This window comes from Tiliqua scincoides, chromosome 3 (genome assembly GCF_035046505.1).
Source record: "Tiliqua scincoides isolate rTilSci1 chromosome 3, rTilSci1.hap2, whole genome shotgun sequence".
Lineage (NCBI taxonomy): Eukaryota > Metazoa > Chordata > Lepidosauria > Squamata > Scincidae > Tiliqua > Tiliqua scincoides.
The window spans coordinates 32,689,974-32,707,348 of NC_089823.1; the positions used below are offsets into that span (position 1 = coordinate 32,689,974).

General features: G+C 46.0%; 1 protein-coding gene and 1 pseudogene across 1 annotated transcript in view; one reads left to right on the forward strand and one right to left on the reverse strand.

The window, feature by feature from the left end:
• LSAMP (limbic system associated membrane protein) overlaps positions 1-17,375 on the forward strand; it is a 555,573-nt gene that overhangs the window by 472,693 nt on the left and 65,505 nt on the right. The window lies entirely within an intron of this gene.
• LOC136646913 (5S ribosomal RNA) lies at positions 9,569-9,687 on the reverse strand (annotated as a pseudogene).

The window sequence follows — 17,375 nt, forward strand, 5'->3', positions numbered from 1 at the left end:
GCAGGGATAAAAAGTCAGTTTTCAACTATCCCAGGAAAAGAGTCCTGTCTGAAAGCACTCTAAAAATCAATAATATTGAGCCACATCAGCCGTGGTCCAGTCTTCCGGCTGTTAGTGGCTTGGTTTCAAAGGTCTGTATACAAGAGAAGCAGGTGTTAGGCTGGGGGAAAAGAATGTAGCAGCCCAATCCTCCATAGGATAGTCAGGGGTGGGTAGGGCTTTATACAGTGAAAGGGTCTTCTGCTATCCTAAAATTGCTGATAGTAAGGCAACAGTGGGGGGGCCAGGGTAAATGGGGAAGAAATTGGAGGACTGGGAGTGTAACTGGACAGGGACGAACTGGGGGCGGGGAGGAGGTGGGAGGGGGAGGAGCCAGTGGCGATCACGCTGGAGCTTTTCTCCTTTTTTATGAACCTCCCCTCTCTTTTTTCTGCTTGGACATATGCCACTGAAAGAGATTGGATATGTCCGAGGAGACCCATAGGCAGCCCCAGGGCTTATGTGGGGGTAAATAAAAACATTTTAACTTTCTGTTTGCCCTCAAGTCTCCCTCCACTGGATGCAGCATGTGTCTTTTTGATGAAGCTGCATCAGTGCTGCTAGCAAGGGATACGATTTGGGCCTAGACACCCCTATTCTATTGCAGGTGGAAGAGTTGCCTTTCTTATAAACATTGCTTCTGTTTATTTTGCTGACTGCTCTCGAATAGCCACTTGTACACCTGAAATTATTATTATCCTTAACAGTATTTATTTACCACTTTTCAACAAAAAAGTTCACAGAGCGATTTACAGAGAAAAATCAAATAATCTATGGCTCCCTGTCCCAATAGGGCTCACAATCTAAAAAGATGCAAAAGAACCCCAGCAGGCAGTCACTAGAAAAGACACTGCTGGGGTGAGGAGGGCCAGTTACTCTGCCCCTGCTAAAAAGAGGAGCGCCCACTTGAAGAAAGTGCCTCTTACCCAGTTAGCAGGGGTTTGCAAATTGGCTTTGCAAAATGCGAAGATTCTAACATTAAAATCTTAGCAATAACACAATCCTAATTTGAAAACTGTTCTGGGACCATCATTTCAATGCCCAGGGCCAACCCCAGATCTCGTAGCACCTGAGGGAGTGTACCAAATGTTTCCCCCTTGCTTACATGGCATTTGACTCTCCTGTCCTCTGGATTGGAAAAAGAAGAGGAGGGCAAAGCAGAAGAGGAAGTGTGGAGGCTGGAGCATTGGAGTCTCTCCTCCGCACTTCCTCTTCTGCTCCATTCCCCTCTTTTCCAAACCAAGGAGTGGCAGGAGGAGCAGTGGAACAAGTGGATTAACTGACTCAGGCACCACCTGCCAAACTGCTTCCTGAGGTGACTGCTTCAGTCAACCTCATAGATGGGCCAACCTTACTAATGCCATCATCCATGCCAAAATGTGACACACATCTGTGAAGGAGCAGTGCAAAGGCAGTGCTGTGGATCAGCCACTGTGAATGAAAAGATGAAAGAGCTGTAAAGAGAAGGAGGGAATGAAATGCTGTGTGCTGTCTTTTTTAGGGTGCAATCCTAAGTGCACCATGGGCCGGCGCAAGTCCCTTGCGCTGGCCCAAAAGGGTTGCAAACGTGCCATAAAGCATGTTTGCGCCTCCCTCAGAGTAAGCCGCACCAGCATATGGAGATGCACTGGCTTGTGGAGATCAGATCCTGTATCCACGGCGGTGGCAGGTGAGTTCACATGGCTGAGCTCAGCTGGTGAGGGGTCTGGGGGAGCATGGGGAGGGCAAGGAGAAGGCGTTTCAGGGTGGGGGTGGGTGGAGGTCAGGCTCTTGGGAGGAGGGGCAGACGGCAAGCGGGAGGTGGAGACAGGACCCAGCAGTTGTGCCGGATCCTAGCCCCGTTCCTAGGTGACATGAAGCGACTTCAGGCTGGTCCATTCTGCTTGGATCTGCACCACCTCTTTAGGTGCCACAGAACCAAGTAGACCCTTTGGGGCTGCTGCAATTCTCCCCGAGGTAAGGGGAATTTTTTCTACTTGCTTGGGCCAAGCTTCAACCAGCCCCAAACTTGCACTGGATACAGTGCAGGCCTGCCTGTTCCAGTGCAAGTCAGGATGAGGCAGGCCATGTATTGAACAGAAGGAAGCACTTTTATTTTTTGCCATGGACGTCTGTGTGAGTTGAGCTTGCCTTCAGGGACCTGAACAGTTCTAGTCATAGACAGTCCTGAGATAAGTTGCACTTCTTGTTTCCCCAGTGTAAGTTTTTCTGCCCTAGGCCTTTTCAGTGAGCTGTAGGCAATAAATAGTTCAGATATCAGAGGAAGTCTGGTGTGTTGTTCTTACATGGCCAATAGGGAAAATTGATACAATTCATTCTTTCATTCCTCAGTTTGTCCAAGGCAGTGTTTTTCCGGAGCGGTGCAATTTGCTCAGTATCACTTTTGCACTACCAGACCATGTTGTTCATGTCAAGGTCTGCCTGAAAATGCAGACCTAAATTGTGCCATGCTGCACCTCCTGTTGATGGCAAAGATGTTTGTCACTTCAGCTCACACAATGAGTGATAGGCTCTGAAACATGAGGATTAACAGCCTTTTTCATTTGTCACTGACATTATGTAACCATAAATGATGCATTTAGTCTCATCAACTACAAGGGTACATTTTGCTGGATCCATCATGGGTGGGGGTTAGGAATTGTCCATGAATTGGATGATGAAGGTGCTAGTATATTAGGTGGGGCTTTTGTTTCTTTGCTTGTTTTTGCTTTTCTCAGTAGAAGGGAGAATAGTGTGAGATGTATGTGTATATGTTATAATCAGAGATGGCTGGTGGGAGAGATCACTAGAGTATCTCCTTGGAATCTGTTAAAAAAACATTATGGGTTTTTCCTTCCCATTTTTCAGAGAAAATACTGTTCAAATGAATACAAATGTTCATAGTGCTAAACCAAAAACCCAGTGTACCAGAACAAGTTCTGTGCATTTTCAGTTGGTTTGCGATGTTGAACAAAGGGGTTTAGGGAAAGAACAGTGCTGATGGTTTCTTGATTTTAACATCAGGCTTCTTCACATTCTAGAAATGCAGTAGATCTCTTTTGGAACAATTCAGTGACAACTCCAGAGAAAAGCCTTCCTTGCTACTTTGCTGACCCAATTTCACCACTCTTGCCACTTTTGGTGCCTGACTTTCGGTGTGCCTTGCTCACATTTATCAGCACATCTGTGTCATATGTGAAAACATGCCCAATCTCGTCTGATCTTGGAAGCTAAGCAGGGTCAGGCCTGGTTAGTACTTGGATGGGAGACCGCCTGGGAATACTGGGTGCTGTAGGCTTATACCATAGTCTTTCGAGACTGAAGGTTGCCAACCATTTGGCAAACTAAGGCCCAAATCCTAACCCACTTTTCAGCACTGGCATAGCTGTGCCAATAGGACATGTGCTTCATCCTGCAGTTGGACGGTACTCATGGAGCCCTCCTTCAAGTAAGGGAATGTTTATTCCCTTACCTCAGAGTTGCATTGCCCTAATGCCAGTGCTGGAAAGTGGGTTAGGATTGTGCCCTAAGCTGTGTTGTTCTACCACAGTGAAATCTTGCTGATTAAAGCACCATTACTAGTAATATATAATATAAACTATTGTACTGTTTTGCCCAGTGTACTAGGGTTGCCACTTCTTTCCCAAGACACCAGTATACTTTTCTCCCAACAAAGTGTTAGGTAAGGCAGCTGCAGCAGCTGCAGATCCTCACTGGGCCCTCTCACCAGTTTCCTCACTGGACTGGTGATTCGCTCCTGTCCCTCCCTGCTTTGCAGCATACCTTTGCAGCATAGGGGTCTCTGCAGGTGCCATCTCTTCTACTACTGCACTGGTGGCTTTAAAAAGTGGGTGTCTAATGTGTGAAATATAAATGTGAGTATGAAACATCTCTTTTCCGCACAATCCATGTACCTGTCCTCTTCCATTATACTACACACATGGTCGCTCTCACTATTTTACCTTCTTGATGTCTTGCCCTTAATCAGGACTCTTCCCATTCATCTGTGACTCCCGTTTGCTTCTTCATGCAAGAAACTATCAGTGTGGAACCTGGAAAGTGAATCACAGTGTGCAAAGGTCTTAGTGGACCACCCTCCCGAAACTCACACTGTGATTAGCCCAGCCCTAGAGGACTTGTTTAAGTATGTATAAAAAAAAATTACGCACTCATGGTTGCTTATTTGTTGTTTGTGTTTGAGAAGCCGGCATGGGGAGGGAGGCCCAGTCAAACACAGGCTTTTAAGCGAAGTGACTTGTCAAGTGCATGACTGTGGCAGGATCTAGAAGGCAGTAAATTTAGCAGCTCTCTCTTTCACTGACAGCCTGTCATGTGCTTGAAATATAAATAGTAGTGGAGACAAATCGCTGCTGTTTTCCTATTAAGCTTTGGCCCACTGGCCTCCTGGCCTGCTGGCAGCTTTTCTACCCACCTGCCTGAGTGCCTCATTTCAGGGACTGATGTGCCTACCTCCCATATACTACGGAACAGGGAGTAAGAGAATTATTGCATTGCTTTCACTGCTGTCCTTGGTCTTGTGGTACCATTAGTCACATGGTGGAGCAGTCTCCTTTTCCTGAGTCTTCCTGAGTCTTCCAACTCTTGTGAATGAACATGGAAAAACAATCATGCTTCTCTCTTCCCCCCCCCCCCCATAGAGCTAATAGCAGCTTGAGTGGAGGGGAGAAATTATATCAAGGAAAGACAAGGGAAGGAAGGGTCAAACAACTATTCTTACTGCAATTCTAAGTAGTCATATTAAACTGCGAATTAGTTAAAAATAACTGTGGAAGGCCTAATCATCGACCTCCCACATTATATCTAAAATCTTGACTTCAGGACTAAACATATGATTTTGAAAAGAACCTAAATCATTAAAAATATCATTCACACTGAACATTTGGTAGAGCTACATGTGATATGCATATGTGCAATGTGAAAGCCTGATGAGAAAAGATGACTTTATGTGGTGGTGCAGGAGGAGAGGGGATGCTTAACCCCTTGCTGACGGCCACTTCTCCTTTCCAAATCTCACTCTGCCCCTATTTGCAGTCCTCCTAACATCTTCCTTAAGGCTCCAAGTTATCTGACTCTCCCCTCATTACTGGGAGAAACCAAAGCAGTTACTTAGGCATGTTTTAATCTCAGCACTGAAAACATTAATTGTTATAGCTAGCTATATAATGGTTATGTTTACAGAAGGTCTGAAGTCCACTACCCATCATCGTTCTTTTCAGCTATTTTCTTCTTTCAGCCATATTCTTTTCTCAGTGGAAAATGAAACCAAGAATAGGGTGAAAGATGGCATGTTCTCTTTTGCCTTGTCTTGTGTTCCTGGCTTATTCATCCAGTGTCATCTGTGCAGTATTACAATACTCTCATAGGGGCAATGCCACACTTCAGTAAAATCCACTGTTTCCCCCAGGTGCAACATAGCACAGTACTGTAACAAACTGGGCAACTCTCATGGGCACAGGCTGACAAAGACCCTAGCAAAATCCCAACTCCCAGGGTTGCAAGATGAATCCTGGCTACAACTGAAGTATTTTTAGCAGTTTTTTGTGGGATGCCAATATTTTGTGTATTCAACAATGTTGATAAGTAGTGCATGGCAAAACAGGGTGCTTATCAGCTCACTAGAGACACATGGGTCTCTATAGGTACAACGTTTTTCCCATCAGTCTTTAGAATCCCTTATTTGATTTATTTTTCTGCTTCGTTCCTTTTTACCTTATCTCTCCCTAGACTTCTATTTTTCACTACAGTTTTTTTATCTCTTTTACTCTCTTTCTCCATTTGTTTCTCTTAATCAGCCATCTTGTCTGCTCTGCACTACCTTTCAATGTCTAATTTTTCTTCTCTTACAATCCTGCTTTCCTCTCTAATGATCCAATATTTTCTCTCTTCTGCAGCATTTCTCTTAAAATCTTTTTTTTTCCCCCTAGTGCTCTAATCTCTCTCTCTATCTTAGGCCTGAACAGTTGTTTTTCAGCATCAATACATGTTATTTAACTAGGGAACCAATCAAATGCTGCAGCATAGAACCCATATTTCTCTTATCAGATCTAACTGCTCAATATTATGCCACCAGCGCAGAAATGCAAATATTGGCCAGAGTACACAGAGTCCCATGTATTCGCCCAAACATTTCTCTACGCACAAGATATCCTCAATTTTGTGTTCCAGTCACAGTTCCTTGTACTATGATGTCACTCCCATATTTCCCTTAAGTTTAGTGACTTCCTTTGTGGGCACCATGAGCAGTTCCTGAAGTTAGAAGTCCACAGCACAACATATTGGCTCTAGCAAAAGTTAGAATGTAATAATGTAATCCATTCAGACACCCTTCCAAATATTATAATATTATAATATAATAACAATAATAATAACTCGGTATTTATATACCGCCTTTCTGGTCATCAGATTACTCCTCTGACTTTATTCAAGGTGGTTTACATAGGCAGGTGTTTCTAAATCCCTCAAGGGGGTTTTTGCAATCAAAGAAGTTCTCTCTTTCAAGAACCAACATTTTGGAATGGATCTTCCTGGTTTGGTCTCACTTCTGGCCTCCAGTTCTCCTATCTCTCTCCATCTCTCACATGGAGGGCAGCCCAGACGCTTCTTGCTCACACCAAGAGCAGGTGGAATCATTCAGCTGGGCTTGTCAGCTGCTTCAAGGTCTCAGCCGTTCAGGGAGCTGCCGGTGTCCTCAAACTGGCGACCTTCTGATGTTATCTTCAGGCTAACGAAAGCTCTACCCCAGCCATTTTCAACCACTGGTGTGCCGCGAATGGTCCCCAGGTGTGCCGCAGGAGTTTGGTGGAGGGTCATTTATTAAGAGGACCGTTGGGGATATGAGCCCCCCACCAACAGCAAGGTGTGCCTTGTCAATTGTCCAAAAAGTGATGGTGTGCCTTGACAATTTTAGTACCTTGTCAGTGTGCCATGAGGCGAAAAAGGTTGAAAATCACTGCTCTACCCTGTAGACCAGACCTCCTCCAGACCTTACTTTATTGATAGTAAGTTTCACTTCTCAGGCTGCAACCCAATGCATGCTGCTTAGAGAGTAGCCCAGTTGAACATAGTGGGAATCACTTCACCGTAAACATGTACAGGATTATACAGCAAGAGAGGTAATACTTGGAATGGCGTAGATTAATCCATAAACCAGTTACTTATTTAAATATTTATACCCCCACCCTTTACGAAAAGTCCTCCCAGGGTGGCTAACATCTATCAAAACAATTTGAAAAGGTAAACAATAAAACCAAAGATAATCATAGGGCATTTTATGCTGGGAATATCAGTTAAAGTCTAAATATACAGCTTCTGTTGTTTCAGGTTGCTCTTATGTTAAGAGGTTCACTGCATATTACAGTTAAGGACCAGTCCTATCCTCCTTTTCATCACCAATGCAGCTGTACCAATGGGGCATGTGCTGCATCCTGTGTTGGGGAGATAGTTAATGAGGCCTCCTCAGTGTAAGGGAACATTTGTTCCCTTATCTCTAGGCTGCATTGCAGCTGCATTGAAGCTGGGAAGTTGGATAGGATTTGGCCCTCTCAACTAAAACTGGGGAATCAACAGAAGTACTTGTCAAAATCAAGCTTATGTCTGTCCATTTTTCTTGGTCTGATTGACTAGGGGATGAAGCAGGTCTTCAGTTCATTCTCTATACCTTGTTCATATTGTCTTTGCTAAATGGCACATGGATACGGTTTAGCAAGAGTGAGATTTTGTTCCCAGCGTCACTGGAGAATAAGTCTGGGTATCGTTCTGCTTTAATTGCCTTTCAAGCACTTGCATAGCAAGGAAGTCCCCCAAGCAAGTCTTAGGCTCCATTAGGCTGTTGTACTGAATATAACCAGTAACACAAACCAACTGATTTCCTCTCCCGTTCCTTCTCCTTCCCCCTTTCGCCCCCCTCCAAAACGAAAAATCTTCCATTCCCAGTTCTTTTCCTTCTTATTGAATGCTGGTATCACCAAGGAAGGGAGACACAGTGGTTGCCAACATTTCCAGAAAGGCTTGTTTTGTACCTTCAGAAATTGTATTCTCCTTTTATCGTAGGTATGGGGAAAAGCTTTCTTCATCTGAATTCAGTGCTTCACTCTTCTTTACTAGAGTTTTCCCAAAGCAACAAATAACATTCTAGCTGATCCTCCTGTTTTTCAGTCTTCTTGAATTCAAATCATGTCATTCCTTTAATAGTGTGGAAAGGAATGAGTCATGAGTTCTACTCAGGCATTACAATTCTGGGGGTAGTGGATGCAGGTAGAGGGGTATGTTAGCATACTGCCTAGCCATGTTCCTCTGTGCTTACTGCATGGCTATATTCTTATTCTCTCCACATTTAACACTTGTCTGCAGAAGCAAGCTGGCCTTTCTAGGTTCCAGACGTTCCACATTCTAGGTTCCACATTTGTGCCTCCTGGAGAGGAAGCCAGGCCTGCACTCCAAGAAGCACTGGCCTGCGGAGGCTGACATAAGCCTCTGTGCCTGCTTCCTCTCTGAGGCTTGCATCGGCCCAGCTGGGCCCACGCAAACAGCAAAGGGAGGCGGGGAAAAGGCATTCCTGGGCGGGAGAGGGCGGATGGTGGGCAGCCCCAGGGGCGGGTGGGCAAGGCAGTTATGCCAGATCCCAACCCCCATTCCCGGGGAGAACGAAGCGGGTTCAAACCGCTCTGCTCTCCTCATACTTTTGCCACCTCAAGAGTCCGAGGAGACCCATAGGGGCCAGCAGCCCTTACCAGAGGAGAAAGGAAATGTTTCCCCTTACCTCTGGCTGAGTTGTTTATGGCCACTATCCTGCGCTGGATACAGCACAAGCCTCCTGGCTTGCCTGTTCCTGCACAGGATAGGATTGCGCCCTGTATCATTCTATACAATGTCATACATTGGAACGAATGCAGGCAAGGATTGGAAAGACACTGTGGGCTTAAAGGCTGAAGCATGGCAGTCAATATATAGGAGCTCTGAAAAGCCACAAGAACACAGTAGGGAGTTTGAACTCTCTGCTAAACTTTCCACTGGTTCCTCTACATAACACATAGCATGGATCATCTTCGACAGCATGCTCATTACTAGTTTTGTATAAGAACTAAGGATCTTGAAGGTGGAATGAAACTTGCTTACATAATGTGCTTTTGCTCAGTTGCATCTTATAGCTTCACAAAACAATTGTTTTTTACAGCAAATAAATGCTTAGACTATGTGATGCTTCTGTAAAACTATAGTTTTGATTGATTGGAATTTGTAGGTCACTCTGTGCCTGGAAGATCAGGGTGGATAAGTAGTTTCAGTTTCAAATAATGGAAAGCACTTTCTATCAGGGAAGGAAACTTGAGTTTTGAGGTTACTCTTCAGAGTGGACTAAATTAACTTTCAGAACTTGTATTTTCAGAAGTGGGAGCTCAACCATTATTTGTCTAAACAGCACTGTGTGTGGACTGAAACTCTCTTGCATTTTGATTTGGCTTGCATGTTTATCAAATCTCCCCCCCCCCCCATCTTTGGTTGGCAAACTTCAGTCTCGAAAGACTATGGTATAAGCCTACAGCACCTGGTATTCCCAGGCGGTCTCCCATCCAAGTACTAACCAGGCCTGACCTTGCTTAGCTTCCAAGATCAGACGAGATTGGGCATGTGCAGGGTAATGTAGCGGCTATTGGGCTCCTACAACATGTCTTCCCCTTTCCCTACTCTGTCCTATTGATTACCATCTGATTGATTAAAAGTTCTGCAAAATCTGGCAGCTTTGCTGTTTGGTATTCTATTACCTTTATTAGGACAATGTTGGGAAGTCTTGGTTATACACTTTTTCTGTTTTATTCTTGTCTAAAGGAATCTCATATTTAGACAGCTGGACCAAATGCCTTTTGTTGTCCGTTATCCAGAGCTGGGTCAAAATAGAGGTGTTGAATTTCAAAGAGCCCCACTTCAAAGGAATTTGAAAGAATATGTGCCATCAATTAGGTAGAAAGGAACTATCAGGCTCCCAAGCATAATGAACTACAGTATCTTTACTGTCAAAAGCCTGTGTCAGAAAAATACATAAAATGGGAATGTGAACCCATTCTTATCCTTCTTGTCTTTATTTTATCTCTTCCCCCTCCTGATATCTTGAACCAAAGAAATGAAATTTACAAGATGGGCTCTATTTTCAATGTATATAATGGTTCTGTTGGTACATTTTCTTTCTTCAACTAGTGTATGTATGTCATGAATTGTTTTCATAATCATAAAGCAATTCTATTGGTTTTTGGAAATTCAAGGAGTTTCAGAAGTCTTGCCTTTACTTCTGAAGTTCCACGCTGCTGCTTTCTACAGCATTTGCCAGAAGAAGGTGCAAGGACCTCTTTCTGCCCCAGAATGAGAGGTCTTGTTGTATAACCATGTCCTAGTTTGGTCTTGGCCACCTGTGTGTAAAAAATGATTGGTGGAGTGATGCCAGGAATCAAGGGCCAGATCTATACCTGCAACATAGGACTATGAGTAGTAGAATGATTTACAGGTATACCACTTTAGGCAGTAAATAGGGTGCTATCTTTAAGTATGCTCCCATGTTTAACAAAACAAAAAAATCAAAAACTTCCACAGGTAATAAAAGTATGTTGGGAACAATGTTACTGCTCTGGCTGGTCCAAGTATTTTATTACAATTAACTCACAAGAATAGTAGTTTTCCCTCCAGATGACATCATCCAGATCCACTATATTAATTATTAATATATACATAATAACATGCTAAACTTTGTCAAGCTTAGGATTCCTGAACCTGAAGTTAGCTGCACCTAAGGTAGCACTTAATCGAAGGAAGGGAGGAGGATAAAGTGAAAAGCAGGTTTTCTACTTGTTTAAATTAAACCTATACTTAACCCAGGTTAAACCTAATCTAAGTTAGAACATAACCTAAACAGGTCAGTAAATTGGGACACAGGATCTAGAGAGCAATAAATAATTAAACCCAAATAAAAACTAGCTTGAGGTTACAAAAACAGTCCAGCCTAAGAGAACAGAACTAGGAGGGAAAGGACCTAGGAAGGGCCAATTCCCAACCCATTAAGAGCCCCATTAGGCTAATCCAAGCAGTCCATTCAGGAGCCTGCAGAGTAGGTCACGCCCATCAGCAGCCATTTGCCTTCCTGAGCTTTTGTAAACTCACCTGGGAAGGCCAGCCCCCTTTCAATCAGGAAGGAAGGAGGGGGAGGAGCCAGCCAGGAGTCTAAAGCCAGGCAGGCCATCGCGTGAGGCTCTCTGCAGACGCGTGTGGCCTCTGGGAACTAAGTGCCAGGTAAGGCACAAGAGTTTAGCATCTGGGCGAGTTCAGCAGCAGGGCGAGGAGGCCAGGGCCCCATACACTGCCCTTCCTCTTCCCTAGAGAAAAGGGCTGCTATCCAGTGTACGGTTTTTAAAAGGACCCCTAAATAAAACAACAACAACAACAACAAAAAAGCTATGCAGTCAGACAGCCAGCAGCAGAGTGGGGGCTATCCAGTGTTCTGCATCGAGTGCCACATGTATGATTATATGCCTCTGGGGCATAAGTCATGGGTGTGTCCTAGGTGCAAGGAGCTCCAGGCTCTCAGGGAACGCGTCCGCTCCCTTGAAGCCTTGGTGGCCGACCTGGAGAAGCACAGGCAGCCAGAGGAGGACCGTGGGGAGACTTCTGGGGACGATCAGGCTTCGTCCCAACCTCAGGCGTGCAGCTCCTCGGCTGCCCGGGTGGGAAGTCTCGGGACTGGAGGACATCATCCTGGAGAGGAGGGAAACAATCCCCTAGGGGGGACCCCTTCTCCAGGGGATGGGCCCGTATCCGAGCGCACTCGGGATACTCCTCGGCAGGAGGGGGGTCGGGGGCTTCTTGTAGTGGGGGATTCGATTATTAGAAACATAGAGAGGGGGGTTTGCGACGGATGTGAGGACCGCATGGTGACTTGCCTGCCTGGTGCGAAGGTTGCGGACATCACTTCTCGTCTAGACAGGCTAGTAGACAGTGCTGGGGGAGAGGTAGCGGCTGTGGTGCATGTCGGCACCAACGACGTGGGCAAGTGTAGCTGGGAGGTCCTGGAGGCCAAATTTAGGCTTTTAGGCAGGAAGCTGAAAGCCAGGACCTCAAAGGTAGCGTTCTCTGAAGTGCTACCTGTTCCACGCGCAGGGCCAGCTAGGCAGGCGGAGATCAGGGGTCTCAATGCGTGGATGAGACGGTGGTGTAGGGAGGAGGGGTTTAGATTCGTTAGGCACTGGGGAACGTTTTGGGACAAGCGGGGCCTGTACAAGAGGGACGGGCTCCATTTGAACCAGAATGGAACCAGACTGCTGGCGCATAACATTAAAAAGGTGGCAGAGCAGCTTTTAAACTGATCCCTGGGGGAAGGCCGACAGGGGCCGAGGGGCATCCGGTTCGGGACTCCTCATCCCTATGGGATGAGGATGGGGAGGTTAGAGAACAACAAGACAAAGGCAGGGTAGGAGAAGAAATTGGGAAAGGTAGGGAGATGGGATGTGATAGACAGTTTGGCACAATGAGAGGATGCGGGGACAAAGGAGCGAATAAGCAGCCCATCCTGGGGCATTCCGTGTATAAATGCTTTTATGCGAATGCCCGAAGTCTACGAGCAAAGGTGGGAGAACTGGAATGTCTGGTGACAAGGGAAAATATTGACATAGTGGGCATAACGGAAACCTGGTGGAATGCGGAGAATCAGTGGGATACCGCAATCCCAGGCTATAAACTCTACAGGAGGGACAGGCAGGGGCGTGTTGGAGGTGGGGTGGCCCTTTATGTTAAGGAAGGGATAGAATCCAGCAAAGTAGAGATTGAAGGTGGGTCCGACTCCACCGTAGAATCTCTGTGGGTTAAATTACCAGGCTTGAGCAGCGATGTAATACTGGGGGTGTGCTATCGTCCTCCAGACCAGAAATCTGATGGGGACCTTGAAATGAGGAAACAGATCAGGGAGGTGACAAGGAAGGACAGGGTTGTAATCATGGGGGACTTCAATTATCCTCATATTGACTGGGTCAATTTGTGTTCTGGTCACGATAAGGAAACCGGATTTCTTGACGTGCTAAATGACTGTGGCTTAGATCAGCTAGTCACGGAGCCCACCAGAGGACAGGTGACTCTGGATTTAATTTTGTGCGGTACGCAGGACCTGGTTAGAGATGTAAACGTTACTGAGCCATTGGGGAACAGTGATCATGCTGCGATCCGTTTTGACGTGCACGTTGGGGGAAGAATACCAGGCAAATCTCTAACAAAAACCCTTGACTTCCGACGGGCGGACTTCCCTCAAATGAGGAGGCTGGTTAGAAGGAGGTTGAAAGGGAGGGTAAAAAGAGTCCAATCTCTCCAGAGTGCATGGAGGCTGCTTAAAACAACAGTAATAGAGGCCCAGCAGAGGTGTATACCGCAAAGAAAGAAGGGTTCCACTAAATCCAGGAGAGTGCCCGCATGGCTAACCAGCCAAGTTAGAGAGGCTGTGAAGGGCAAGGAAGCTTCCTTCCGTAAATGGAAGTCTTGCCCTAATGAAGAGAATAAAAAGGAACATAAACTGTGGCAAAAGAAATGTAAGAAGGTGATAGGGGAGGCCAAGCGAGACTATGAGGAACGCATGGCCAGCAACATTAAGGGGAATAATAAAAGCTTCTTCAAATATGTTAGAAGCAGGAAACCTGCCAGAGAAGCGGTTGGCCCTCTGGATGGTGAGGGAGGGAAAGGGGAGATAAAAGGAGACTTAGAGATGGCAGAGAAATTAAATGAGTTCTTTGCATCTGTCTTCACGGCAGAAGACCTCGGGCAGATACCGCTGCCCGAACGGCCCCTCCTAACCGAGGAGTTAAGTCAGATAGAGGTTAAAAGAGAAGATGTTTCAGACCTCATTGATAAATTAAAGATCAATAAGTCACCGGGCCCTGATGGCATCCACCCAAGGGTTATTAAGGAATTGAAGAATGAAGTTGCAGATCTCTTGACTAAGGTATGCAACTTGTCCCTCAAAACGGCCACGGTACCAGAAGATTGGAGGATAGCAAATGTCATGCCTATTTTTAAAAAGGGAAAGAGGGGGGACCCGGGAAACTATAGGCCGGTCAGCCTAACATCTATACCGGGTAAGATGGTGGAATGCCTCATCAAAGATAGGATCTCAAAACACATAGACGAACAGGCCTTGCTGAGGGAGAGTCAGCATGGCTTCTGTAAGGGTAAGTCTTGCCTCACAAACCTTATAGAATTCTTTGAAAAGGTCAACAGGCATGTGGATGCGGGAGAACCCGTGGACATTATATATCTGGACTTTCAGAAGGCGTTTGACACGGTCCCTCACCAAAGGCTACTGAAAAAACTCCACAGTCAGGGAATTAGAGGACAGGTCCTCTCCTGGATTGAGAACTGGTTGGAGGCCAGGAAGCAGAGAGTGGGTGTCAATGGGCAATTTTCACAATGGAGAGAGGTGAAAAGCGGTGTGCCCCAAGGATCTGTCCTGGGACCGGTGCTTTTCAACCTCTTCATAAATGACCTGGAGACAGGGTTGAGCAGTGAAGTGGCTAAGTTTGCAGATGACACCAAACTTTTCCGAGTGGTAAAGACCAGAAGTGATTGTGAGGAGCTCCAGAAGGATCTCTCCAGACTGGCAGAATGGGCAGCAAAATGGCAGATGCGCTTCAATGTCAGTAAGTGTAAAGTCATGCACATTGGGGCAAAAAATCAAAACTTTAGATATAGGCTGATGGGTTCTGAGCTGTCTGTGACAGATCAGGAGAGAGATCTTGGGGTGGTGGTGGACAGGTCGATGAAAGTGTCGACCCAATGTGCGGCGGCAGTGAAGAAGGCCAATTCTATGCTTGGGATCATTAGGAAGGGTATTGAGAACAAAACGGCTAGTATTATAATGCCGTTGTACAAATCTATGGTAAGGCCACACCTGGAGTATTGTGTCCAGTTCTGGTCACCGCATCTCAAAAAAGACATAGTGGAAATGGAAAAGGTGCAAAAGAGAGCGACTAAGATGATTACGGGGCTGGGGCACCTTCCTTATGAGGAAAGGCTAGGGCGTTTGGGCCTCTTCAGCCTAGAAAAGAGACGCTTGAGGGGGGACATGATTGAGACATACAAAATTATGCAGGGGATGGACAGAGTGGATAGGGAGATGCTCTTTACACTCTCACATAATACCAGAACCAGGGGACATCCACTAAAATTGAGTGTTGGGCGGGTTAGGACAGACAAAAGAAAATATTTCTTTACTCAGCGCGTGGTCGGTCTGTGGAACTCCTTGCCACAGGATGTGGTGCTGGTGTCTAGCCTAGACGCCTTTAAAAGGGGATTGGACGAGTTTCTGGAGGAAAAATCCATTATGGGGTACAAGCCATGATGTGTATGCGCAACCTCCTGATTTTAGGAATGGGTTAAGTCAGAATGCCAGATGTAGGGGAGAGCACCAGGATGAGGTCTCTTGTTATCTGGTGTGCTCCCTGGGGCATTTGGTGGGCCGCTGTGAGATACAGGAAGCTGGACTAGATGGGCCTATGGCCTGATCCAGTGGGGCTGTTCTTATGTTCTTATATGTTCTTATGAACAGATCGAGAGAGTTCAGGACCTGAGGCAACTCTGGGGAGGCTGTTGGGAGAAGCCGCAGCTAGCAGCCAGCTTTTGTGACATGCAGAAGTGACATGGTTGCCAAGTGCTCTGGATTGGAGAGATGCTGTCAGCTGCACAGTTGGCAGTGATCTCTCTGATCAGGTCCTGGGTGTCTGGTATTTGCCTTTCAGAAGGGAGGAGAACTGGGTAGCAGAGAGTAAGCCCTGAGGGAAACAAAGAAAGAAGCAGATAGAAGACTGGTGGCAGAAAAGACAAGAGAGTGGGGAACTTGGACTCTGGAGAAGTGCAGGGGAAAAAAGGGAAAGGAAGGAAGAGCCTATGTGAGGGGAAAGTTGGAAACCATTCCGGAAGAAAGGAGAAAAGAGAACCCTGAGCGAAGCCACTGTGGGCCATCCCATATGAGGGTGACAGGTATCCTACTTGTCCCAACAAGGCCTCAGGCAGGCCTTCCTGTGTAATCCTCTCACAGGGCGGACTGATCTTGCCAGCATAGATAGGCCTGAGATTGTCCTGACTGGTCAGCTAGGTCTTAAGGTATCCTTACCCGCCAAGGAGAAACTGGAGGCTCAGATCCTCAACTTAATAGACAACCAAGCCAGAGCTGGAGTGAGGCAACTACTTGACAGCCCTCTCAGGCAGAGCAGCCATGTGATCTCAGAGGAATGCCTAGGCTTCTTCCCCACTTTGTTGATGGATTTAGTTGCCCTAATGTCCTTCTCGTGCGCTCTGGAAGTGGAGCTCCCATCCTGGGCCATAGCAGGGCAAAGGGTTAAAACAAAGGTCCCAGTCGGAATCCCCCCCACAACAACAATTTTGTCAGAAAAACTGAACAAACCAAACACATTACTATAAGAGAGAGGGCTTGGGGCAAATTATAAATTGTCAGTGTTTGTTACATATACCTACATGAATGTGGGTGTCATTCCACATGGACACTACTCAACGTCATGACTCCCAGCCAGGAGTGCAACATACCAATGTTAGCTACATCTCAACTTCACTGCCCTGAGCAACAACCTCTACCCAGCTTACTCCTTCCCATTCTCCATTATCTCCGCCTTTCACCATCACTTTTTCCTGACTTGTTGAAATCTTCTCATGTTTCCTATCTCCCCAGTCTTTCTTGTTTTTCCACTTCCGCAGCTCCCTGTCACTTTCTAGCACATTCCACCCTGTTACTCATTTACCATCTGCCACTCTCCACTGATCTTGTGTGTGTGTGTGTGTGTAATTTAAAACAAGTCTCTCTAAAACAACTCTAAAACAAGTTGAAGTCTCTTCAACTAAGGGACAGATAAAAATGCCAAGCTCCTAGAAATCTGTGGTGGGTAAAGAAGAAAAGACTGATAAATGAAGGTTTCAAAGTTGCAAATGAAAACAAAACAAAAAAATGCCCAGCTGGAGGTAAAACAAGAAAATGATGTCAAAGGCTCCCTCGGCTATTTTTGTTTTTCTGAACTAACATCCTGGGAATTCAAGGTGGTGAGCCAGGAAGAGAGTTCGGTGAGCAAGACCTTAGACTATACATGAAAAGTGCAGGAAGAACAAAACCAAATGGGAAAAAAGCCCTCCATGCAGCGCTGGAAGCTGCCACAGAAAACTTCAAATGGCATCTTTTGATTGGCACTCTTTTCATCCCTTTGCATCTTGTTTTTGGCAGAGGGTGCCCAACATGATCCTGCAGCCCCTTTTGCTCTCCACTCCACACATCTACAAAAGGAGTTTGAAGAAAACAAACAAAGCAGTGAGGGTTT